This window comes from Sarcophilus harrisii, chromosome 2 (genome assembly GCF_902635505.1).
Source record: "Sarcophilus harrisii chromosome 2, mSarHar1.11, whole genome shotgun sequence".
Taxonomy (NCBI): domain Eukaryota; kingdom Metazoa; phylum Chordata; class Mammalia; order Dasyuromorphia; family Dasyuridae; genus Sarcophilus; species Sarcophilus harrisii.
In genome coordinates this window covers 79,280,860-79,307,135 of record NC_045427.1, presented here as the reverse complement: position 1 = coordinate 79,307,135, position 26,276 = coordinate 79,280,860, and the positions used below count along the sequence as shown (strand labels likewise).

The 26,276-nt window shown below is 32.7% G+C and overlaps 1 long non-coding RNA gene across 1 annotated transcript in view; it reads right to left on the bottom strand.

The window, feature by feature from the left end:
* Positions 1-430: 430 nt before the first annotated feature.
* LOC116421355 overlaps positions 431-26,276 on the bottom strand; it is a 63,865-nt gene continuing 38,019 nt past the window's right edge. Inside the window, exons 2-3 of the long non-coding RNA XR_004231685.1 lie at positions 25,992-26,033; positions 431-1,797 (exon numbers count right to left, since the gene is read on the bottom strand). This is a non-coding gene — a long non-coding RNA (uncharacterized LOC116421355). The remainder of the gene's footprint in view (positions 1,798-25,991; positions 26,034-26,276) is intronic.

Below are 26,276 nucleotides of genomic sequence, written 5' to 3'. Positions count from 1 at the left end.
AGAAAATTTCTTCACACTGAACCTCACTTCCTCTAAACTTCTAGCTACTATTCCTACTTCTAAAGCCTAGAAACAAAGAAACTTAATCTAGTCCATTTTCTATAAGACAAACCTTCATTAATTTCTCTCTCTCTTTCTCTCTCTCTCTCTCTCTCTCTCTCTCTCTCTCTCTGTCTCTCTCTCTCTCATACACACACACACATACAATATAAATGTTCTCTTTTTTCAGATTAAATCCTATTTTTTTCCCAAAGGACACCCAAATAGCAAGGTCTTGAGTCCCCATTACAATCATGATCATCATCCTACAGAAACTCTTCACATCAGAAATCCCTTCTTAAAATAGTATTTAAAATTTAACTACTCTCATTTTGTCATAGCAGAGTGTTCTAATGTTTAAAAATTTCAAAAGACATAGGTTCTGGGTAATTTATTATTTTATTAACACTAGCTTTTTATTAACAAAAGAAATTAGTGGAGCTCTCAAATGCTAAAAATTCTTTATGGCAAAGGGTTCAAGTTTTATGTGCACTTCATAAAGTTAGAATTTCAGAGGGGGAAGTCAATACTGATTAGTTAAAAATTAATGAGAATGAACATTACAATTAGAAGTGGACTCATTCTAATGATGCCTTAAGAAAGTGATATCATGTCACTCTTGGACAAAGAGGCTATGTCTCTATCCCAACACTTGTGCAATATAGACAAAGATCTAACTCCAACCCTACTTGTTTGAGTGGAACACAATGGTAGCAATTCATCTTAGATAAGACTTCTAGGTGGAATATATTTTTTGCAGAGGTCAGTAATGTCTTTTAAATGCTAGATTCTGAACAAGAAGATAGGACAGAAAAAAAGTCTTGACCTCCCCCACATAATTACCTATCAGTAATGGTTTCTCTTAATTGCCATAGAATTATAATCTCCCTAGTTCAGGCTACTATGGCTTTCAAGGTAGCCTTAATATTACATAAACTTTTTTGACTGTTATATCATACTTTTGAGTCATGACTCACTTAAATCCATGATTTTATCAGATGGATGATTGTCTAATTATATTTCCCAATTTTGTACTGGAGAGGAAGATTTTAAACCAAATTATGAGATTTTTATATTTATCTCTCAAATTACATTTATGAGTTCCAGTCCCCCATCCCAGCTTGTGAAGATTTTGGGGGCAGGTGAACTGAGAATTCTCACTCCATAAGTCAAATTCTAGCTATCCCTCTATGTTATCAAATGTGAATTTGACAAGTGTGTCATGGGGGTTATTTATTTATTTAAAAAAATGATAAAAAGCACAAGAACAAAACTCAACATCCAAGACAATCAAAGAAAGCATGAAAGGTAGCACAGACCCATTAAAGACACTTCTTTGAGTATGGCCATTCAGCTGGTTCTGAAACAATTTAATTCTACCATCATCTGCTTTAGTTTTTTCCACAAAGAAATGAAATATTTTGTCCAACAAGGTTCAGGTGAATGGCATAGATGTAAATGTACAGGTATATTCTGCTCTGTTAATTCAGTCAAAAGAGGGCACATTAACAAAACTATGTTAATTGTTATGATTATTTCTTTCTTTTCCAGATTTTCATTAATTTGCATGTTTTTAATATGTTCTAGATTTTCTTCCAAGAATAAAAGCCATATTGACTGGACTATTATTTACAGAGACTACATTTCTTTTTTTTAATTTTTGAAAATCAGGACTTACTTTTCTCTAATTCTTCATTACTTCTCCCATTCTTCAAAATATACCTTCCAACTCTAAAATCAAGATTCTTTATCACTGTCCTAAAACAAAGATAGAAAAAAAAAGTTCTTTAGAATGATCCTAGTGGCCCTTCAGATCTACCTTGTCACCTGAATACCTTTACTCCTTTAGAAGTTCCCTAACTAGAAACCTTTATGCTAAACCTACCAAGGTTATTATTATTATATAAGAAGTTCTTAATATTAAAATGGTAGCCTTCCCTTAGTCCCTGGCACCACTTTATCCAGGTTCATAACCCCCATTCACAGAGTTAGTATAAAGAGAATCTCCCAGGAACTACATACATTGCTTCACTCAAACCAAATTAGTTGACTCCTTCAAGAGCAACTGTTCAGGTCTTCCACAAATTCACCCCTCTGTTCTATCTCTTTCATGTCTCTGATGAGTAAAATCTCTGCTCTTCACATATGCTTTTATTTTTAGTCATATCACTCCTCCAATGTCCCACTGAGCTGTACTTAGGAGCTAAAAATCTGTGCATATCTAAAGCCTTTGTGTTATAACAAAGTGAACCAGAGACAGACAGATATACTTACACATACTTTTTTACACCCACAACAAATAATATATGACAAAAGAGGTGAAGGCAATCTCAGAGGCTACTTAATCTGAAACCCTCTACTTCTCAATCATTTGCATCCTTCTCCTCTGTTTACCCTACATTCCAGTCAATCCTAAATTTTGTCTCTTATACTTGTCCAATATTTTGCTGTCTTTGTGACTTTATTATGCCATTTTTTAATTCTTGGATCAATCTCCCAAAATTGTCTTCTGAAACTCTACCTTTTGAAACGCATCCTTCAAAGTCCAAGCCAAATGTTAGCTCTTACAGGATTACTTGGCCGATTCTCTTCAGTTTTATTGCATTCTTCCCTTTTCCCACCTCACATACCATTTTTTCCCTGCCTTATATTTTTATTATTCCAGTCTAATGTTTTTTTTACATCAGAACTACAATTTCATAAGTATAGAAAGCTCTAAGGAGAGAACTCTTTCTAATAATTCATATACATGATTGCTGAGTGATTTAGTCTTAGATAATGAAACCCAGTTGTGCACAGAAGAATTCTAGGGAAGAACAGAAGAGCAATACAAAGATAATAAAAAAGAAGATGTTGCTATTAACAAGGAGAACAGCAGAACAAATACCTACAGTTATTATTTCATTTGCAGCCTTCTTAGCCCCAGTCCCATTCAAGGACAAAATATAATGCCAAAGATTCTGGTCATGCAGCAGGTTTCATATTCTGGAGATGAAAATAGCTTCTGAGAGGGTATAGGAGGGCAGGGAAAGGTATCATGCAGAAAATGCATTTGAACAGAGTCTAGAGGACAGTCAAGTTTTGTAAGAGGAGAAGGTGATGATGGAGAACATCCCAGGAATGTGAAACAACTAATACTAATGCTTGGAGATAGCGTTTGGGAAGCCACGTGGAAGGCAAAGAACTAGAAACTATATAGATGCCTATCTTTTTCTTGCCTCCCCCAACCCTCTTTCCCCTTTTTGAACTTATGTACCCCACTTGTATCACAATGCTTACCCTCTTTAGAATCCCTCCCTCCCCCCCTTTGAATCTTTTCCCCTTCCTTCCCTTATTACTCTTTTTCTTTTCCCTTTTCCTCTCCCCCTTTTTTAATGAGGCAAGAGAGCATTTTCTCTAAAACAAATGTAAATCATTTTCTCTTTGAGCCAACACTTACGAGAGTAAGATTCACAAAATGTTCCTCTCCCTCTCTAAATTCCCTCAGATATCATAAGTTTCCTTTGCCTCTTTGTGGGATGTGGTTTCCCTCTTTTTATCCCTCCTTCCCACCTTATTCTGCCATCATCCCTTTTCCATATCTACTTCCCTTTTTTATGTTATATCAGTACAATCAAATTATACATGTATTCTTTTTGTATATCCACAACAGAAATACAATTCTCAAGAGTTATTTTTACCTTTTCTGCATCTCTTGAGTTCTATGCTTGGAGATCAAATTTTTTGTTTAGTTCTGGTTTTTTCTTCAGAAACAAATGGAATTCATTTGTTTCATTAAATGTCCATCTTCTTCCCTGGAAGAAAATGCTCAGCTTAGCTGGGTAGTTTATTCTTGGCTGCATTCCAAGTTCTTTTGCCTTTTGGAATATCAGATTCTAGGCTCTTTGATCCTTTAATGTGGAGGCAACCAGATCTTGGGTGATTCTTATTGTGGCACCTCGGTAATTTTTTTTTTTTTTTTTGGCTGCTTGTAAAATTTTTTCCTTAATCTGATAGTTTTGAAATTTGGCCACAATATTCATTGGGGTTTGTATTTTAGGTCTCTTTCAGAAGGTGTTCGATGAATTCTTTCAATGCCTATTTTACCTTCTGATTCCATTACATCTGGGCAGTTCTCTTTAATGATTTTTTTGTAAAATAGTATCTAGGCTCTTTTTTTCATCATAATTTTTGGAAAGTCCAATAATCCTCAGATTATCTCTCCTAGATCTATTTTCCAAGTCTGTCGTTTTTGCAAGTAGATAATTCATGGTTTTTTCCAGTTTGTCATTTTTTTGGTTTTGCTTGACTGATTCTTGCTGTCTCAATGAATCATTAGTTTCTATTTGTTCAGTTCTAATTTTTAAAGAATTATTTTCTTCATTAGCTTTTTTTACTTCTTTCTGTATATGTCCAATTGAGGTTTTAAATGTATTGTTTTGCTCTGTGGAATTTTTTTCCATTTCACTAATTTTTTTTTAGTGAATTATTTTCTTTTTCCAATTCATAGATCTTACTTTCTTGCAAGTTCTTTGTCTTTTCCAATTCACAAATCCAACTTTTTAGTGAATTCTTTATTTTTTCCAATTCACAATTCTTACTTTCCTGAGATTTTTTTACTTTTTCCAATTCACAAATTTTGTTTCCCTGCATCTCTTGTAAGGCTTCTCTTTCCTTTCCCCATTTATCTTCTAACTCTCTTTTGAGACTTTTAATGGTCTCTTCAATTCTTACTTTCCTGAGATTTTTTTACTTTTTCCAATTCACAAATTTTGTTTCCCTGCACTTCTTGGGAATTTTTTATCTTTTCCAATTTGTATTTCAGGAAGTTGTTGCTCTCTTGTAACGCTTCTCTTTCCTTTCCCCATTTATCTTCTAACTCTCTTTTGAGACTTTTAATGATCTCTTCTATGAGAGCATCATGTAAAAGGGGACAGGTAACATTCCCCTTTGGGGTATTGTCTGGTGCCTGTTTGCTATTAGTTTCTTCAGGTTTGCTGACCTGCTCTTTTTCTGCATAGAAGCTGTTGATCATTCTTTTCATCTTTTTATTCATGTTTTAAAGCCTTTAGGGTATGTCTCCTAGGCAAGGGGGTTACCAGCTTCCTCTGCAGAACAGGAGAGATGTAAATTGGTTTCCGGCTCCGAGGTATGGGAGTGCTCTGAGTGAGAGTTTTCCCTTCCCCCAACAGGAGGTGGATTCAGCACTGACCGAGCTATCAAAGTGCCCAGTTGGGCTGTGTGGGTTCGCAATTGTCCAAAGCTAGAGATTAAAGGGTGAAAGTGTCACTGCCCCAGGCCAGAGCCTCTTATGGGGCTGTGGGTATTAGCAGCTGACCGCAAACCAGCAGATTCTACTAGAAGTCTGCTTGCAGTCTCTGTCCCACCGTCTATGCCCCATGCAAATCGGCCCTGCGAAAGCTCTATGGCCCCAAGCCAAGCCCCCTACTGTGCAGATTAGGGGCTAACCTGGGCTGTGCTGTGCAGGCTCACAACTGCCCCAAGGAAAAGCCTCATACTGCGGGTTGGGGCTGCGAGCTTGTGCTGAGATCTGTGCTTTCACTTTCGGTTTGAGGCTCTTCTCAGAAACTAATTTCTCTCCTAGTCTATGCTGATCTCCCCCCTGGCCCCAGAACAAACCTTTTTTGGCGAGACTGAAGATTTTCTTTGGCTGGTGAGTTGTTATCTTTATGAATTGTAGCAGTCAAGACTATTTTTGAGGCTCGATATAATATTGATAAAGAGGGTAAGAGAAGAGCTTAGAAAGTCACATGTGCCTTCTCCGCCATCTTGGCTCCACCCACAGATGCCTATCAGTTGGAGAATGGCTGAACAAGTTGTGCTATATGATCATGATTGAGTACTACTTTTGTCTAAGAAACCAATGAGCTTGAGAGTGCATTAGATAATGAAATGATTTTACATAAATATATTTCTGTATGTGTCTATGTGTGTGTGTGGGTATGTGTGTGTATAAATATTTGTGCCTAATGGTAATTATCTCTAGGCTAGGGAGAGGAAATAAAAAAAAAAAAGACAAGAGCTGTAGTTTCATGTGCTATCATCTTATTTATTATACCATTTTCTTGAAAAGCTTTTTTTATTCCAAAAGTTAAAAATGAAAAATAAATATTTAATATGTATTTTATATATTATATATATAAATGTTAATACACCTTGTCTTTATGTTACCTACAATTCCTCTAAGTTCTTCTTCCTAACTCATTTCCAGAGAAACCCCACTTTAGTAAAAATTTTAAAAGTAAAAGAAAAATATCTTAACAAAACCCCTCCCATTATAGAGATATGTTATAGAGATGTGCACATATTCACGCACAAGTATAAGGAGAAATAAGAACTTGTATATACTCTAAGCTAGTGTTGGCAAAACTGCTTTTCACAGAGAGGTGATGGGAAGATGACAGATATTGTTTTAAAAGCAACTATCTGGCTCATAGAATCTATTGAAGAAAACATGGCAGGAAAGGAAATAGGCTGTTAATATGACAAAAGTGATAGCTTGGAAAGAAAGGAGGGAGGGAAAAAAATCATGCCATCATTTGAAAATATCTGTCACTCAAAAAGGGATTGTAAAATATTTATAGGGATTTTTCTAGATCTCTCTGATGGTAATGTTAGTTCCTTTTTTCTAGCATCCTGCTTGTGGATGGATTGTATTTTTATATTGGTATACAAAATGACCAACATTGTGAATTTTATAAGGTACTTCAAATTAATAATGGAACTTCTTTTAATCACAGCTATTAAGAGATAAAGTTAACAAGTTTTGAGGGATATGCTCACACACACATTGGTCAAATCCTTAGATGAACTATAGCAGTCAATCAGAAAACCTTCATTTCTTAAGCACCTGCTAAAAGCCAGAGATAAGCACTGATGATACAGAGAAAGGCAAATCAAACTATCAAATAAGAAACAGCTCAGAGCAAAGGCAGCCTAACATGAAATAGGGGACTGGATTTGAAGTCTAGAAGACCCAATATAAATCCTAACAAAGATCTCTGCTAACCTATTCAATCACTAAAATTGGAAGGGGATCCCCTATTTCATAGTTCTCCTGAGGTTCAAATAGGAAGAGAAAGCATTTATGTAACACCTACTATATGCTGGGCACTGAATTAAATGCTTAATATGAATCATTTGATCCTCATTTCAATCCTGTGAAGTAGATGCTATTTTTAGCCCCATTTACAGCCCCATTTACATATCCCCCATTTATAGTTGAAGAAATAGAGGCAAAAGAGTGTCCATGGTCACACAACTAGTAATTGTCTGAGAACCTAGAATTGGCCTCTTATTTTCTGACTCCACATCCAACTCTCTATGCATTGCACTACCCAGCTGCCTCAGCTATCAGCTGACAATTGATTATTCCAAATAAAAATCAACTTATTCTCTTCCTTTTGGGGACTACTCAAGCATAATCTTCTGCATGAAATATTTTCTGATCCACCCAATTTATAGTGCCCTCCCTCCTAAGCTACTTTGAATTTAACTAATAGGCACATATTTTTATTTATTCCCTTTATATTTCATATATATATATATATATATATATATATATATATTTATATATGTACTAATTATCTTAACAGTAGCATAGAAGCTCTTCACAAGTAAGGATCATTTTATTATTTGTATTCCCAGCACTTAGCACAATGCTTGACATATATTGGATATTCAAATATGTATTGATTGTCTGATTGTTTAAAAGTTTTGCAACCTTTAAAGCTTTACAAAATCCCAGAGAAAATGCCTTTTTAAAATATATTATATTTTGTTAAATCATTACACAGTTTATGTCTGGTTCTTTGCCACAATGAAAAACAAAATGCCTAAATGAATTTATACACTGTATCTTCTAGCAGCTTCAAATACATAAATTAAAAATAAAGGACATATTAAGAAAGACACTATCTGTATCCAGAGAAAGAGCTGATATATATGGAATAAATTTATACATATATGCATGTATACATTGTGTGTGTATCATATATATATATATATACACACACATAGATAGGCAGAGATATTCATATATATAGATTATACATACACACACACACACACACACACCTATTTGTGTCTTATGGTAGCTGTCTCTAGAGTTGAGAGGGAGAAGGAAGGGGGGGGGGGAAAAGAAATTTACATGATAACTATTGTATTTTTAAAAGGAATAGCAAGCCATACTTAACAGATTTGCAGTTTAATGTGCAATCATCTTTGTTATTGCACTATCTTATTTCCATACTTTATTGTGGAAATGATTCTTTTATTCCATAATTTAAAGACAAAATACATTTTACTAACAGAAAAATAAGAATATAATTAGAAATATAAAAAATAGGTCCTACCTTCAAGAAGCTTACAATTTAGCTAATGGGGAGTCCAGAAGTTCAATGATCCAGTACTAAGTCTGAGTAAATATAATTTGATACCCCTTTTGTTTAACTTATCACTTAAGCGAAGATAGGTGCAAGGAGATAATTGTACTTCAACAACTAACCAGTATAACTATAGCTGGCTCCTATGTCATAAGCTTATTGACCTGTGTTAATATAGTTACAAACTACATGGAATTTCTACCCTACACCAGAGTCAGAACACAATGAGTGTAAATCTATTTTTATAACAGTATCTCTTTAAAGTCATATGATTAGCCTGTTTCTAGGTCTGTCAAAATGTAATCGGTAACTAATAATAGGAAAAGGAAAAAAAAACAGAAAAAGAATGGCAAGAGCAATTGATAAGTTGTCATTTGTAAACTAAATATCAGAGCTTTAACTAGTAATTTTATTACTAAAATCATCTTCAGATCACTAATGGCAGTTAAATCCTAAGTCTCATTTTGGATAAGGACCATCAGGGTATGGACTCAGGGACCCTGGACCATCTAAGCACTCAGTGGGGAAGGTGCTTCTGGAGGAATGGGGTAGCATGTGGAGCTCACTCAAGAGAGAAACAGAGAGAGATAGATACAGTACAGATATATTTTGCATATCATGTTATACATAAAATATGCATGTATGCATATACACATATGTATGTTTTTATAGGGTATGTTACCTCTGAAAAAGATATATGTACATATGTATATTATGTTTTTCATTTAGTAAATTTTGATGACATAGAAAAACACTTCAATTTCCATGGCTTAGAAATAGCTCTGCTAATGTACTGTTATTTCAGTGTTCATTTTATTGGTTGGGTTGTAGGCAGAATTTAACTTGGTGAGAAAGTCTATAAGAAATAGTTACTTCATCTATGAGATAAGCTACAGAATGCTGGAGTTTCTTATCAACCAAATGGAATATAACATTATAACCATCTCCTTCTTTGCCATATCCTATGAAACGTACTAAAAATAGTAATGCACTAAGTGGGCTGGCTCTTCCTTTTCACTAATCATTAGCAATATTCTTTGCAAGACTGAAATTTAGTATTTATTTGTTGACCAATGTGACTCTGGAAGAGTAAGTGAGACTGATAACTTGCACAGCCTTCCCTCACTTAAATCTACCTCACTTGCACATCATGGTATCACCTTTCTGATGGGATGTTCCTCTTTGAGAACAAGGGACAAACAACAACAATAACATAAGCCATTTTTCTTATGTTGAGAATGGGGAAAAGTATTATTTGTTATGAAAGATAGATTTGAAATTTTTCTTTTTTCTTTTTTCTGGATCTTAAAGAAGATTGAGATTTCGGGAGGGCAATATAATACAGCAAAAAGACAATTAGCTCTGGAATCTTCAAATCCCATATTTTTATCAATGTGACTTTGGGCAGACAACTTAAGCTTCCTAAACCTCAGCTTTCTTCTCTGTCAAATGAGGGGGTTGAACTAAGTGGTTTCAGTGATTCTCTTCCACCTTTATGTCTATAATCCTGTGACTTTATGTATGCTTGCTATAAATAGAAATAAGAATATATTTATTCTTTCAGTATCCTGGTATTTGAATTATTCATTTTTGATGTGTGTTTCTTCAGAATATTCTACCCTACAGCTACTATCTACCATATACTTAAGAAAGGAACTTTCTAAAAAAGGTTTTAGTTCATGGATTTGTAATTATCCCTGTTTAATTTTTTGGTAAGCTTTTGAAAACCCTGTCACCTTATCCATGAAAATTTGGCCCTGCTTTACCATCAGATGTTCAACTTTTATTAGAGTCAGACTAAGCTAAACTAAAAAAAAAAATCTTTTAAAGGTCAGAGCTCTTAATTAAATGAAAAACCACAGGCAGAAGCATTAGCAAGGGGAAGTGGAGAAGAAATGACTGTAAACCATGTGCTCTTTCTAAGAGATATGCCAGAGATGTCAGCAAAGTCCAGATGACTCCATGCAAAGATGTCACAGCCCATCTCATTCACTCCCAGACTGAAAGAAAATGGAAGGATTTCCTTTAGTGAGTTTTCACAAAGTAGATATTATTTTCTTATTGAGATGGCCTTGATTATGACCATAACAAAGATTTGAATTCCATCTCCAGTACTTGAGATCCATTTCCTTACTTCAGACTGTTATCTCTTCTTGTATGTAGCATTTCTCTTCCCTCCCCCATGTTGTCTTCCTTTATTTGCTTTTAATATACATGTACATATATATGCATGTTGTCTACTTACATGTGAACATATCATCTCATCAGTCAAAAATTAAGCTCTATTAGGGAGATATTATCACTTAAATCTGTACCCCTAAAGCCTAGAACTATGCAAGTAATCATAAGAAGAAAGGCAAATAATTTCATAAATACCCAGTGCTCAGCTTTGGATCCATGTGAAGATGAAAGGAAAGTCCAATGCTGTAGAGATCAATATTGTGTAGAAACTTGAAATGTAAGATCTATAAACCAAAGTAAGCTGAATAAGATCAAGTAGGAGATAGAAAGATTAAACATCAACATCTTAGATATCAATGTACTTAAATGGATGGAAATACGTTAATTTAATTCAGATGATTATTACATATACTTCTGTGGTTAAGAATCCCTTAGAAGAAATTGAGTAGCCTTCATAGTGAATAAAAATTTGAGAATAGGACTATTGGGATATAAGCTCAAAAGTGGCCAAGTGATATCTGTTCAAATCCTATGCAAATCTTTTAGTATCAAAGTAATCAAAGTCTATGTTCCAATCTCTGATGTCAAAGAGACTTAAGGTGATCAATGCTATGAAGACCTAGAGCATCTTCAAAAAATAATGCCCTCCAAAAGTCACATTTATCATAGGAGATTTGGAACACTAAAGTAGGAAATAAAAAAAAAATTTGAAAGAATAGGGAAATTTGGCATTGGAATGAAAAACAAAGCAGAAAAGAAACTAATAGGTTTTTGTTAAGATCGGTATCTTGCTGGTCATATTAAACATTCTTTTTCAATAACTCAGAAGGTGACTACATATTGACAACACCATATGGTCAATATCAAAAGCTGATTTTATTATATACTTTACAACCAAATATGGAGAAATGTTATAGAGTCTGTAAGAAGACGTGGTGCAGACTGTGGCTCAGCTCATTAGCTTCCTATTGCAAAATTCAAACTTAAATTGAAAAAAGGAGGGAAAACCATTAGACTGTATAGGCATGACCTTGGAAATGCCTAGACCATTCATCCCCATAACATCTTGATATTTATTAAATCAATAATAAAAAATGGATTAGGTATGGACAATAAAATTGTGGCTTTTATAGTGGGGTCCTAGTGAATATTTTTTAAAAATGGCTCTCTGAAAATATGCATACACAATATACTTTTAAGTTTAATCTGAATTAATATTTCTTCTAAAATTTTCTTAAGTCTATCCAGTGCTTCTCAAAGTATGATCTAGAGAATCCTGGGGATCTCTGAAACCCTTTTAGAGGGTCTACAAATTCAAAAATAGTTTTTATTTCCAATATGGTAAATGTCTATAAATATAATCCAGATAAACAAAAACGCTTTGGAGAGATCCTCAATAATTTTTAATAGGAGAAAGATACTGAAAACAAAAGTTTGAGAACCATTCTAAGGTGGTTGAATGGATTGGAGAAACAGATTTCCTTGGCCCTATACTAAACAAATAATAAACTAGAATAAAAAAATCTCAAAATAGTTGTCTATTAATAAAGATATCAGGAATAATAAGAGAATAAGTAAATAAGTAGCAATAATGACCATTTTAATCCTCAAAGGGGGCTCATCACATAACTGAAATTATTATTTTTCAAAATCAGTCTTCAGATTCAGTTCAATAAACATATTAAGCAACTATTATGCACAAAGGAAAAACAAGAAAAGAGAAAATTTCCACCCCCAAGAAGATTACCTTCCATTACAAGAAATGTTCCCAAATAAGGAAAAGAAGCCATTCATATAAAGTAATTTTAAGAGGTAAATATTTGTAAATGGAAGGATGAGGATAAGTTTCATAAAGGAGGCTATACCTGTGATGCACTTTAAAAGAAACTAGGGATTCAGATAGACAGTGGCAAAGTAATATAATCTAGCTATAGGGTACTATTGATCATGCAAAGTAAAAATGCCCCAAATTTTTCAGTCTCCTACTGGATATATCAGAATATCTCCTATAATATGGACAATGAAATTCCTGAATGCATTTCTGCATCTCAATCTTGATCTCATCACCTCTAGAAAAGTACAAAAGTAGACTCCCCACAGGGACAGAGTCTATTAATCAAGTCATATGATCCAGAAAGAGCCACAGTGTAATTTTCTTTCCATGCAAATGTTCATGCTAACCTTAAGGTCTAATTTGCAACATCTATCTGGTATTACAAGCTCACACTCTTCTTAATTAAACTGCTAGGCTATCTTAATGGTCTTTAGGGATGGGAACAAAGCCAGCACAGGCATTTCTACTTGCATAAAAATGAATTGGAAAATATAGGTTATAGAAACCAAAGTCATAAAGCCAGTTAACTCTTTCAGCCAGGGCAGAAAAAAATTTTTTTTCTAATACCTCCCAGTTAAAATCAATGTCAGATTTATTTTACATATATTTTTCTTTGTACATCCCCTTCCCCCCAAGAAAATTCAAGCTCCTTGGAGGAAAGCATTATCTCAGGTATGTCTTTGTATTCCCAGCTTTTATTGCAGTGCCTGCTGCATAGTAACCATTTAAACATTTCTTGACTGATTGACATTTCAACTCTAATTTGCATTTTGGCCTTTAAACCAGACTTTTTCACTATGTCTTCATGTCTGATAGAGAAGAGAGAATATCAAATTCTCATTTATTGGTCAAAATGGACCCTAGAAATAATAATGGGCATGGTATTTGAAAGTTTGCAAAGCATTTTCACAGACTATTTCTTTTGAGCCTCATATCAACTTTATGAAGCAACTACTAAATACATCATCCTGTTTTACATTATAACTTCTCATTTCCCTGTGATTGCTAAGTCCCAATTTGAGAATATTTGAAAATCATGAAGAGATGAAATACTCTAGTACTGAATGTAATCCAATTTAATAAGCATTTATTAAACACCTACAATAGTGCCAAAACCATGGCACAGAGGTAAAAATAAAAAATAAAAATAAACCAAAGCACCTACCGTTGAATTTATATGGGGTGGAGAAAAAAGGAGAATGATGATTAGAAATATATTAGCAAATATTTCACTTTTTCAAAAAGCAAAAGAATATTGTGACTTTAAACTATAGGTCTAGAAAAATCATAGACCATGTTATTTATGGAATAGCTTGTGATTATTTGGAAGGGAAAAAATTTACTTCAAGCCAGTTCAAGTTATACATCTTTAAATACATGCTCCTTTTTTTTTTTTTTTTTTTTTTTTTTTTTTTTTTTTTTTTTTTTTTACCTTGGATACCAAACTGGGAGCTCAGGAGAGCTAAACAAACATTTATGCATGAATGTTAACAAAGACTTTGACAATATCTCTCACAATATCCTTGTTGACAAGAGGGAGGAATATGATGTCTATGATAGTAGCATGAGGCCAATTTGCAACTGGTTAAAAATTTAACTCAGAAGTCCATCACTGTCAAGTTCAATGGAGGTAATTAATAATATTCTGCCATTATGTCTACAGCCTTATTCTACTTTGTTCAATCATTTTGCCAATACCTGAGGTGAAATCAAAGTATAAAAGATGGTTAAAATGAAATCTAACAGAATCTTAAAAAATCTTGACCAACTGAAATAATGGTTTATATGCATTAAGATGAAATTTTATAATGATGAATGGGAATCTTACACTTGATTGAAAATATCAGTTGTCAAAGCATATAATGAACAGCAGGATACATGAAAACTATCAAATGCTTTTGGTGAAATTTAACTAATAAGAATCAAAGAATGACAGGACAGGGGCTAGACTTTATATCATCAAAGAATCAGCATAAGAACCTGAAAATGTTTAGTTTGAGGAGATATATAACACATACAATTGCTGCCTTTAAATATTTGAGAATTTTTAAATTTATTTTTACTATTTCTTCCCTCCACAACCCCTTCCCCACTAAAACATTTTTTAAAAAATAAAATCACTCACATTAAGCCTTTATAGTCCAGAAAAACATACTTCCACACTGTCCACATTTAAACAACAGAATGATATCTAGTCATTCTGGATTTTAAGTCCATCACTACTCTGGCAGGAGATTAAGTTACCCATTACATCTTCAGTCTTCTGGATTATGATTGTATTGATGAGAATATAAAGTTTTTCAAAGACATGTTTGCTCTATGGTATTTTTGTCATGGGAGATATTGTTCTCTTATTTGTGTTCATTTCACTCTATATTGGGCTTTTCCAGTATCCTCTGGACACTTCCCACTTAGTAATTTTTAGCAAAATAGCTTTCCATTATATTTACATATCACAATTTGTATAGCCACCCTTCCCCAATAAGTAAGCTTCTCTTGAGTTCCTAATTTTTGGTTAATATGTTAAAAGAGCTGTTATAAATATTTAGATACACATGGGTCTTTTTCTTTTTTTTCTGAAGTCTTTTGGTAATTTTTGGTTAATATGTTAAAAGAGCTGTTATAAATATTTAAATACACATGGGTCTTTTTCTTCTTTTTCTGTAGTCTTTAGGTTCAGTAATAGGATTTCTAGGCCAAAAGGCATGCACAATTTAGTAACTTTGAAGACATAGTTCCAAACTGGTTTCCAGAATGGCTGAACCAATTTACAGACCTATCAACAGTATTTTTCACAACTTTTTAATGTTTGTTATTTTAAAAATCATCTTTGAAAATATAATGGGGTATAAGGTAGAATTTCAGAGAAGTAGCAATTAGCATTTCTCTAATTATTAGTGATTTGGAGCATTCATTCATGTTTTTTTTTCTCACTTATCTATTTCCCTTCTAATTTTAACTGCACTACACTTGTTTGTGCAAAACCATTTTGATTTTTCATAATTAAAAGTTTATTTTCTTTTATGTATTTTTTGGTATCACTTGTTTGGTTATGTTCCCTTTCTTTATCCATAGATCTGAATGATATTTTATTCCTTGTTACCCTAGTCTTGCTTGAGATGTGACTTTTTATATCTAAAATATGTATCTTTCTGTTTTTAATCTTGTTGTAGAATGAGAAATACTTATCTAAGCCTGATTTATGCTAAATTGTCTTTTTTTGCCTAATAGTAATTCCTCTTCCAAATAAATGGGATCTTTCACTATATCAGATACATTACTAAGTTATCTTGGTTCTATATTTTTACCTACTTTGTTCAATCAACAGATCTCTGTTTTTAACTAATACCAAGTCATTTTTATTAATTATAATTTTGTAGTATATTATGAGATCTAGTATGACTAGATTCTCCTCCCCACCCTCCTTACTTGGAAATGTTCTTTTAACTTTTGTTCCTCCAGATGAATTTTGTCATTTTTCTAGTTCTATAAATAATTATTCAATAGTTGTATTGCTATTACATTGAACTAGTAAATTAAATAGAAAACATTATAATTATGTCTGTTCAACCTACAATAACCGATTAATATTTGTTTAATTATTTAGGTATGTCTCTTTCTGCAAAATGGAATTTCTGAATGTATCTTGAACAGCACACTTCCAAATATTATGTAGCTTTTATAGTTGCTTTCAACAAAATTTCTTTCACTTCTTGATAAGTCTTGTTCATAATATACAAGAATGTTGATGATTAATGTGTTTTATTTGATATTGCAGAGTTTTGCTTAATAAATTCTTTCAATTAAATATTTTACAATAGTTTTGTTTCTTCTTTGTCTCTGATTTACTGCCTAAATTTCTTTTCCTGTTTTTTTTTTAACCAACTACAGCACTATGTCAAATACTAATGATAATAAAGAGTATACTTGCTGATCCTTTTGTTTTCACTAGAAAGGACTTTTCCCCATTATATCTAATCTTTACCATTGGTTTGGGGCACATATAGCTTAGTAGAGAAGGATCCATTTAATCCTATATTTTCTCTTCTTTCCACAAGAAGTAATGGAATTAGTCAAAATTCTTTTCATCATTTATTTATTTAGTCATATGGTTTTGTTATTAATATTATCAATATGATTAAATATATTTATAGATTTCCCTTTGTTAAACATATTCCGAATACCTGGTATAAATATTTTTTAAAAATTAAATGAAAATATGACTATAATGTATCTTTCTAATGTTTCCTTTCTTTAGTTCTCCTTGGTTTAGTTATCAAGATCACATTTGTGACAGGAAAAAAAAAGATATTGGAATAGTAATCATGAATTAATTGTTCTTTAAGTATTCATTAAAAATAATATGTAATTTTGACCTGGTTATATGGCTTTTCTTTTTCATCTGGAATTTCATTTTTGGCTTCTTCAGATTCTTTTTCAGATACTGAAAAAAGATATTTTGTTCATCTATGTAGCTTATATTTTTACAAATATTCATTCAATTCTTCTAAATAGTAAACTTAATAACCATATACCTTGGCAGAATAATAAATTATAATCTCCTCTTTTTACTCTTCAATTGCTTAGAACTGTACTTTTTTCATTTTTGATATAATTTTGTTTTCAATTAGATTAATCTTATTTTGTATTTTATTAGTTTCTTAAGACTATTTTTTATTATATTGATGACTTTTTTTGCTGTGATTTTTACTTTCATTTTTTTAAAAAATCTGTTCTTTAATTTTTAGAATTTCTGCTTTGTGGCTGAGTTGTTATTGTTTAATTTACCAGAAGAGTAAATTTAAAGAAATTATGGGTGTGAGAATAATTTATTGCATATTCTTCTGGTTACAAATGCAAACAATTCATTCTACATTTCCCTTCCAATCAAGCTGAATAAATGTGCATATCTTTCTGTATTTTGCTTGACTCTTGCATTTCCTTTTTAAATTATCTGCTCAACAATGGCCTTTTAATCTGGCATGCTTGAAAATACTTTATTTCTTTGTAGGATTATACATAGTTTTGCTGGATACATTATTCATAGTTATAAACTTTTATCTTGAATGTTGGATTCCAAGCTTTTCTTTTCCTTATGTAGCAGCTGTCAGATATTATGTGATTTTCACTATGGCTCCTTTGTATTTGAGCTTTTTTATTTATTTTGGTTACTTTTTATCTTTTATTGGCTATTTTATTAATCTGGAAACTCTAGATTTTGCTTATCATAGTCTTAAGACTTTTCATTTTAGTTTGAGATTAAAGACATATACTGTCTCTTTTTCACTTTATTCCCTGGAAAAATTCCACTCAATTTCAATTTATAATTACTTGAAATATAATGTACAAGCTATTTTTGGATACTATTTTAAGATACTTTGAAAATTCTTAAGCTATTTCTCCTGGATCTGCTTTTCACATTACATGTATTAAATAATATATTTTTTATAATTTCTTCTGAGTTTTATTATTTGTTTGAATATTTCTTGATATTTTATTGAATTGTTTTTTTCTTTGGATCATTCTAATATTTAGGATTTTAGATCTCTAATACTTGCACTCTCCTAGTCAATGCTCAATTCTGGGATGAAACTAAAACTGATGAAATTATTGAAGTGTTAAGAAAAGAAAGTTAAGGGGGCACCTAGGTGGCACAGTGGACAGACCACCAGCCCTGAAGGAGGACCTGAGTTCAAATGTGACCTAAGACACAACACTTCCTAGCTGTGTTGTTGTTTTTTTTTTTTTTTTTTGACTCAGAAAAATAAATTAAATTTCTTTCTAACAGCATTGGTGATAAAGATACAGTGGCACTTAGGTTCTCTTGTCATATCCTTTCTCTTCTTTATATAGAAATATGTCTCTATAACCAAGGACAAAGTGATTCTTGTGGTCTTCAGAAATGCACCAAGTCTAAGAAGCCCAGAGTCTGGATTTTTTATCTCTCTAAAATATCGGGAAGTAGCATCAAAGAAATTGGTTCTAAACAAGCCCTGGTAGCACCTTTTCTTTTAGGAAAGACTAAATTCTGAGGATTAGGAAAGAGAAGGGTCATTGGCCTCCCCATATTGGAACAGAGTTGGAAAGATATATTAAGGAAAGAATGTCTCATTCAGTCCTTGGGTGATATTATTTACTATTAATTCAAAGATGTCCATTTTCCTTGCCATTTTTTTCCTTTCTATCAATTCTATTTGTATCTCATGTTTCATTTCTACCATATAATATTCTCTATTAAATATTTCCCATGACATAAATATTTTTTTTCCTCCAAGATTTTAATTGGACTCATAAGATTATACTTCCGCAGAATTTGCCTCCTGGGTCTCTCAGTCCTCAGAGTATTAGGTATTTTTCTTGATTTCCTCATTTCCTCATTCTCAGTTTTTAGGGTAGGGTTTAGAGTGGGGTGTGCTTTAGTAAGATTCTGCTTCTACATTCCTGAATGGAGTGGGCAGACCCTGTTTGATTTTAAGTTTAAAAACTTTGATTTTAAGTTTAAGTTAAGTTACTAAAACTATATCCCACTTTCAAGAGGCTCAGATTGGTCCTGTATTTGGTTTTTCCTAGGTGATTCCTGCTGTTTAAGAACTCTTGTGTTTCAAGCATCATAACTAGGTTTTGAGGGGAAAAAATTAAATAATCCCTGCTTCCAAAGACCTTATGTAGCCTAGGTAGGAATGCCTTGTTGGATCTCGTCAAAGAAAAGACAAGATAGCCACTAGTCAGTGATATTTCAATGTTTTGTTTGATTTTGTTTTGTTTTCAGGAATGAATTGATTTATGTGGCTCAGAAGTTTCTTCCAACTCTGAAATTCTGTTATTTTAGACTTTAAGGAAATTATGTTATCTAGATAAGTGCAATATAACATAACACAGTATAATCACATAAAACTGATGCAAATAATATATTATGTGAGATTCTAGAGGGGAAAGGTGATAACTATTTTTATCTGTCAATACACTTCCTGGGATGCAAGTGAGGAAGATAGTATGACTACATTTGTCTGTTGATAGATGTTTAACTATTTCTGAAAGAAATATTGAAAGCCTGGTACCAAATGAACATTTACTCAATTCACAATCATATGAAAATGGAATATACCAAGAAAATATTCATGAATTTGAACTCTATTGAGCATGCAAAATTTAATAAGTTTGTATTGCTTTTTAAAGTACTATTCTTTCAGATCTTTTGAAATGAATAGTTGTTTTTTCTCTCTGATTTACAAGACAACTTTATATTATTGAAATGAAAAAGCACAACATCTTGGTTCATTTTGGACATGACTAGGAGGTTCCCTATTCATTGAAAGAGATGCATAAAAAATGTAATCTTAAATGCTAGTGAATGAAGACTTGTGGAAATTATGTCACTATAACCTATCCTCTCACAAATAGGAGCACATGAAAATAGAATAAGTGAAGAACTGAAAAAGAACTTTTAGGATAAATGATAGATATGATTAAAGCAATCTATAATTATTGATTTTAAGAGTAGATTAAATTAATTTTAAGAATAGATTGAATAATGAAGCTCTGTGCAGATGAGTTGTTTCTTGCACTTTTGTTTACTTGGGGAAAGTAGATGTTCTATACTAAGAACAACTTTATTTCACATATTAAAAATGAATCAAAAGTATTTTACAACCTATTTCCTAAAAGAGCAAGGAACTATATCATTAATAGTAAATTTGCATAATTAAGATAACAATAAATCTAACATATTTTCAAGGATGTTGTTGTTCAGTGGTTTTTAGTTTTGTTTGACTTCTAATGACCCCATCTGGGGTTTTTTTTTGGCAAAGGTAATGGAATGGTTTGCTATTTTCCTCTCCAGTTTATTTTACAGATCAGGAAATTAAGACAAATAGAATGAAGTGACTTGCCCAGGGTTACACAGGTAGAAAATGTCTGAGTCTAGATTTGAACTCAGTTCTTCCTGACTCCAAGAGTGGCACTCTAATGTACCACCTACCTGCCCTTAAAAAAAGAAAGGTATTACTGAATATATTGACATAATATATGTTTTAAAATATTAAAACATTCTCTAAACCCCAAAAGGAATATATAATACCTTTAGTAAGCTTAAGGACTATGACTGGGGAAAAATACATCATAATATTCCAGATGTTTTCTATTTAAAGCATGTTTCAGCTTTAAAATGTGGAAATATTCAATTGATGAAACATGAAAAAATGAAAGGATAGTTCAATGCCTTTGCATCATTTTTTCCCAAAAGGATCTTTTATTCAAGTTTATATTTGGGATCTTTATAACATCTGGTAATAATAGATGTAACACAATTTTAAAGGCAGTTTGTTTCACTATTAATGCTTACAAATTCCACTGCTACATTTTAAGTCATACAAAAAGGGAGTCTGGTTAATGGTTTAAGGTTAGTTTTGAGCTTATGATTCCTTGGATTCAAATCTTGCTTTTGATATACTGTTAGTATGACTAAGATTAACTTACTTCATCTTTCAGAATTTTGAGTTACTATCTAGAACTCATATATAAGTTTTCTATATGAAAATCACAGGTATAAGGAAAAATACAAAAAAATAATGTAAATGTCAATAGCATTGTGAAAGTCTGAATTCCAAATATCACCTCTGGCCAACTCATCTTAATAACAAAGAAGCCAGGCCAATATTATTTTTTACAACATTGTCCTCTGCCTTACTTATCCTTCTTGAAACATAGAAATTCTTAACAGCATACTCAAATGTGAGTTAGAGGTCTCTAACATCAGTATTCAAACTTTTCCCTTTTTCTTCTAGTTCAAAGAATAAACTTGAAATAAAACTTCCTAATTCTAAGATAAACTAGAGTTTGAACTTTAAGTATAGCATAAACACACAATCAGTCAAGAAGTCAAAAGGCATTTAGAGAGTACCCATTATGTACTAGATAATCTGTGCTAGGTGCTGGGGATACAAAGAAAGACTAGTTGATGTACTGGCTCATGGAGAAATCAACCTGACAGCACAAGTGTGAATTGTCTAAGTGAGGAAAAGTATTTATCTAATTTATTTAATTCATTATATGAAACAAAAGTCTGATCGCTTAACTGAGGAAAGTTGATTTTAAGTCCATATTTTGCTAACAAATACATATGTGATCTTTTATAACCTTAACCTTTAATAAGAACATTGGTAATGTAAGGAAATTGGACTAAGCATTCTCTAAATCCCCTTCCACCTTAGATGTTCTAGGATTTTGTATTGAGTTAGAAGATTCTCCAACAAGAAGGATTTGGTTTAAATTTAATCTAAATGACAAGGATACTAAAAAACACATGTTTTGGGTATAAAATGGTATTTTTACTGAATTCTTGATTTTTTTTTGTTCCACTGTACCACTTATAATTTCTCTGAAGACAAATGGCATGACTATATGATAGGTACAAATAATAACTTGAGAAATAATTTCAATATTTTATGCAGAGTCAAGATATTTTAAAAATGCTTTTGAGAGAGGACAAATTATCATACAGTATGCAAATCAAGAACTCTCCATCAGGGAAATTAAAGCTGTGGGAAGACTTCTTCAATACTGCAAGTACTCAATCCCGCTGAGATTTAAAACATACTATTCAATTCCAGTCATGCCATCATTATCTTTGTCTTCTTGGAACTTAGATTTGCCCACAGACAATAGATTTATTGTTAATCACTAAACATCTATTCAAAGCCATTCCAGCTTGATATGAGTGGAGTGGAAGAATGAAATTAAATAAATAGAATGAATGATTGAATACACACACACACACACACACACACACACACATATAATTTACCACTTATCAAAAAATAAAATTGAGCTAAATGCTAAGGATAAAAATAAAATAAAAATACTAGTATTTGATTAGTGCCTTAAATTTTTCAAAGTATTTTACAAATTATATGTAATCTTATCTTTCCAACAACCATGGGGGGTTGGTGTTATTATTTTCCCTATTTTACAGATGACATGATTAAGGCAGACTGAGACAAATCACTTAGTCAGGGTCACACTGTCTATAACTCTCTGAGGCTGAATTTCAACTAATATTTTGCCTGCAAATGCATCACTTCATCTATTGTGCCATTTAATAAGGTAGTCTTGCTCATGAGGATTATATATTCTAATTGTCAAGAGAATACAAAGTACAAGGCAGGTGATGGGTAATGAAGAGGGTTTTGCTCTGAGAAGTTATAGAGATGCTGAGTAGAAAATTAGGACAAGATACAAGTCCTATCCAGGACTGTGTGGGGAGGAGAAGGGAGCTAAATAGCACAGTGGACAGAAAACCAAGCCTGGATTTGGGAAGACATCTTACTGAGTTCAAATCTAGCATCAGATACTTAGTAGCGGGTGACCTTGAGCAAGTCACTTAATCATATTTGCCTTAGCAACTCATCTGTAAAATGTACTGGTGATGGAAATGGCAAATGGTGTTATGAAAAATCAGACAAGAGAAACAAATAAATAACAATATCCAAGACTAGTCGTCAATAAAATTACTGTTTCCAAAGTCAAATGCAGGAAAGTGGTTTGAAATGGGAAAGCAAGAGTGTTAAGATAGCCTGGGGAACAGGATGATAAATATGGGTGAAATTAGAAATGAAGAATTCTCACCAGTCAGAAACTTAGGGGTCCCAGACAGGGAAGGACTTCTGTGGTAAAAAGAGGTTGGAGCATAGGAATATGACCTCAAAATGTCCATAGAACAGATTAGTGAGTCTGTAGGACTCACTGCTATTCACTGTGCACTACTGATAAAAACCTTCAAAAAATCAGAGATATTTCCATGTAATGGTGAGCCACTAGAAAATGTTAGTGAATCTTTGAAATTACATGTTAGTTGCATATAGATTGAAAATCAAATTTGCCTCAATTAAGCAGATCTCCATTAATCGTCTGCTATGTGTAGGTCACAACACTAAGCAGTAGGAATGAAAGAATCATTCAAGTGAATCAGTTTCTCTTCTCAGTGTATACTTACTACTAGTAGAGATATCACATTATTGCAAGTAAGTCAGCAGAAAAGGATCTGATAAAGCAAAAGCAATTGATAACTAAAGATTTGAGATGACTTCACAGGAAAGGTGTGCCTCAGGCTGATTCAGGAAAGAAGATTAAGATGACTAGACATGTAGAGAGGAAGGGGGCACATTTTTTGGAATGGGGAACAGCATATGAAAATAAGCAGTGGTGGGAGATAGAAGGCAAAGCTAAACAGCTGGAAGTACAAATCAGCTACAAATTAATATTGTAATAAAAGTCAATATTCCACAAGAAGGCTAGAAAGGTAGGTTGGGGACAGATTATAGAGGATTCTCTATGCCAGGCTGAGGGGTTCTTATTAACAATAACTGACTGGCCCTCATGACCCAGAAGGGCAGTTAGGTTTCATTTTTTATGGGGTTTTGTCTGGGATGATAAGGCCTTTTGCTTTTGTGAGGAACCTTGGAGAGATTCTCTTTCTGGAACTTTTGATTCTAACGAGCCTAAACTGTGATATCAGAGAAATTTGGCAATTTTTTTTTTTTTGCCTTATAAATGCATAATTGGTTTCTTTTTCGATTGAGTGTTGCTTTACAAGTCAGTTCTATTAACATATTTTTACAAACTTTTCCTTTGTTGATTGCTTGACTGTTTTAATATTGATACTTTTTGTATTATAGAATCTTTTATGTTTGATATATTAATAGATTAAGTATTCTTAGCACAATGCCTAGAATATAGTATATGCTTAATGAATGTTTATTGACTAAGCATTATTGAGTCCTGAATAAGGACTGATATTCAGTTTGATTGCAAGAAATATTTAGATTGGTACAGTCTTGGAGAAATATTCATATTCTTCTTTTTGCATTTATACACTCAAACTACTTGCCTTTTGTAAAAGCAAAATGTCTTATAACTGCATAGGATGTGAATGCCTGTATAAAATCCATAAAGTGGCTGACATTGTCAGCTAATTCTCATTAGTGTCTTACTACTCTATGGATAAATTTAAAATTTTATTTGGTTTACCTTGGCATGAGCAAAAATCCAGAGGGGAATTTCAGATGCTCTTTAAGATAAGGGAACCAGAAGAAATTTCCTGGAACTCAGTGGAGTTTGCCTATGCTAAAGGGACCTCAAGAAAATCTTTGTGTATCCAATGTAGAAAGAGACATTTTTTGAGCAGTTCCCAATTGAATGGTCTTAAACATGAGAGAAAATGGCCTTATATATGGAAACAGTTTCACCCATGACTGTTTTTTTTTTTATTTGAGAATAGGATGAGTTCAAATTGACTCAAGATCCCTAATCCCTGTGGGAAGAATTCTATGCAGTTTAGGAAGCTCAGGGTAGAACAGGTTTCTGTTCAAGATGGAAGTCGTTTTTTTTTTTTCTTTGCCATTTTTTTTTTGCTTGCATATTGAAAAAGTTGAAGTTAAGCAAACAAAGAAATTTGGTAAGCTCTACAAAATATTTGAAGAACTTTGTATTTGGAAATAATTGTACTTTTTGTCTTTATATGGGGGAATTATATATTATATTATTGGCGGTTGGGAGCTTTCATTCTATGACACTGGGAAAGTAAGTGAAAGGATACTGTTTATGTCTCCCCAGAGACAATATGTGAAGAACTATTCTGAATTTGGGATAAAGTCTATGTTTTTAAAAAATGCACCCTTGTTTATGTTCAGAGATAATAAATTTTAAAAGAAGGAAATGTGTAATTTGGATTTGTCTAGGCATGTTCAAATCACCTAACATGGAAGCATCTTTGGTATATGTCCAGGTTGATGAACATAGAGATTTTTGTCTCCCCTACTATATGGGGGAAGCTCTGTTGATTGACTGTGTAAATAAGCTGTCTTTAAATGAAGAGACTGAGCAATTCTCTTTCTTTTTGCCATGCTTTCTTTTATCTCTTGCTAACCACATGAGTGCCATGAATTAAATGTATGAGAGGGAACCCACTCCTTTTCTTTAGTCTTTCTAAGAAATGACATAGGAATGTTTGTTTCCAGTTTGTGCTTTTGCCTTCCTCGGTGTCAGGTGTTAAACCTGGGATCTTGAGTCCCAGGCAACCTGGATTCTTTGCATTTCTCCATCAGGCAGGCTGGCTACATCACCCAGTAGCAATCCTGATCCCAACATCACCATGACTTGAGCTTCCAGGTCTGGCACATGTTGGGAGTGAGGGGAGGGAAGTAGAAATTATGCCTCCATAACTGCTGGGTTATAGTATTTTATCTTGAGGAAACAAGGATGCACTGAAGGATTTTTGAGAAGGGAAGGTTCATTGGACAAATTTTTGACTGAGGAAGATTAGTTTAGCTAATAAATTGGAGAAGGAAAGTATTAAAATCTAGAAAAAAACATTTCCTTGTTGAATCTTTTCCCATCCTTTAAAGAACAATCAAAATAACCATTCCTAACTCAGTTCTTCTCTAATAACCTTGGATCTTATGTATAAAAGGTTTAGAAGGAGAATAGAATTTAAAAACAATTTAGTCCAAATTCCTTATGGTACATTTAAAAAACAGATACAAGGAGGATCAACTTACCTAATGACACACAGAAGTTAGAAACAGAGCCAGAATTTGAACCTATATGAAATAAATGAGGTTGAAATTATAATACAGAATGGTCTTAGAGCATAATTACCTAAATTCTTTAATTCCTACCAAGAACAGGTGTACATGCTTAAAATAAACATAAACAGATTGCTATGTCAGTGTTAGACCTATGTTATCAATACACCAAAGTCCAAAGTTCAAGAAAAAATGTGAATGATACCTCTGAGATATAGTTGTATTGTGCATGTTATTTTGGTTGTTGATAAAACTTCT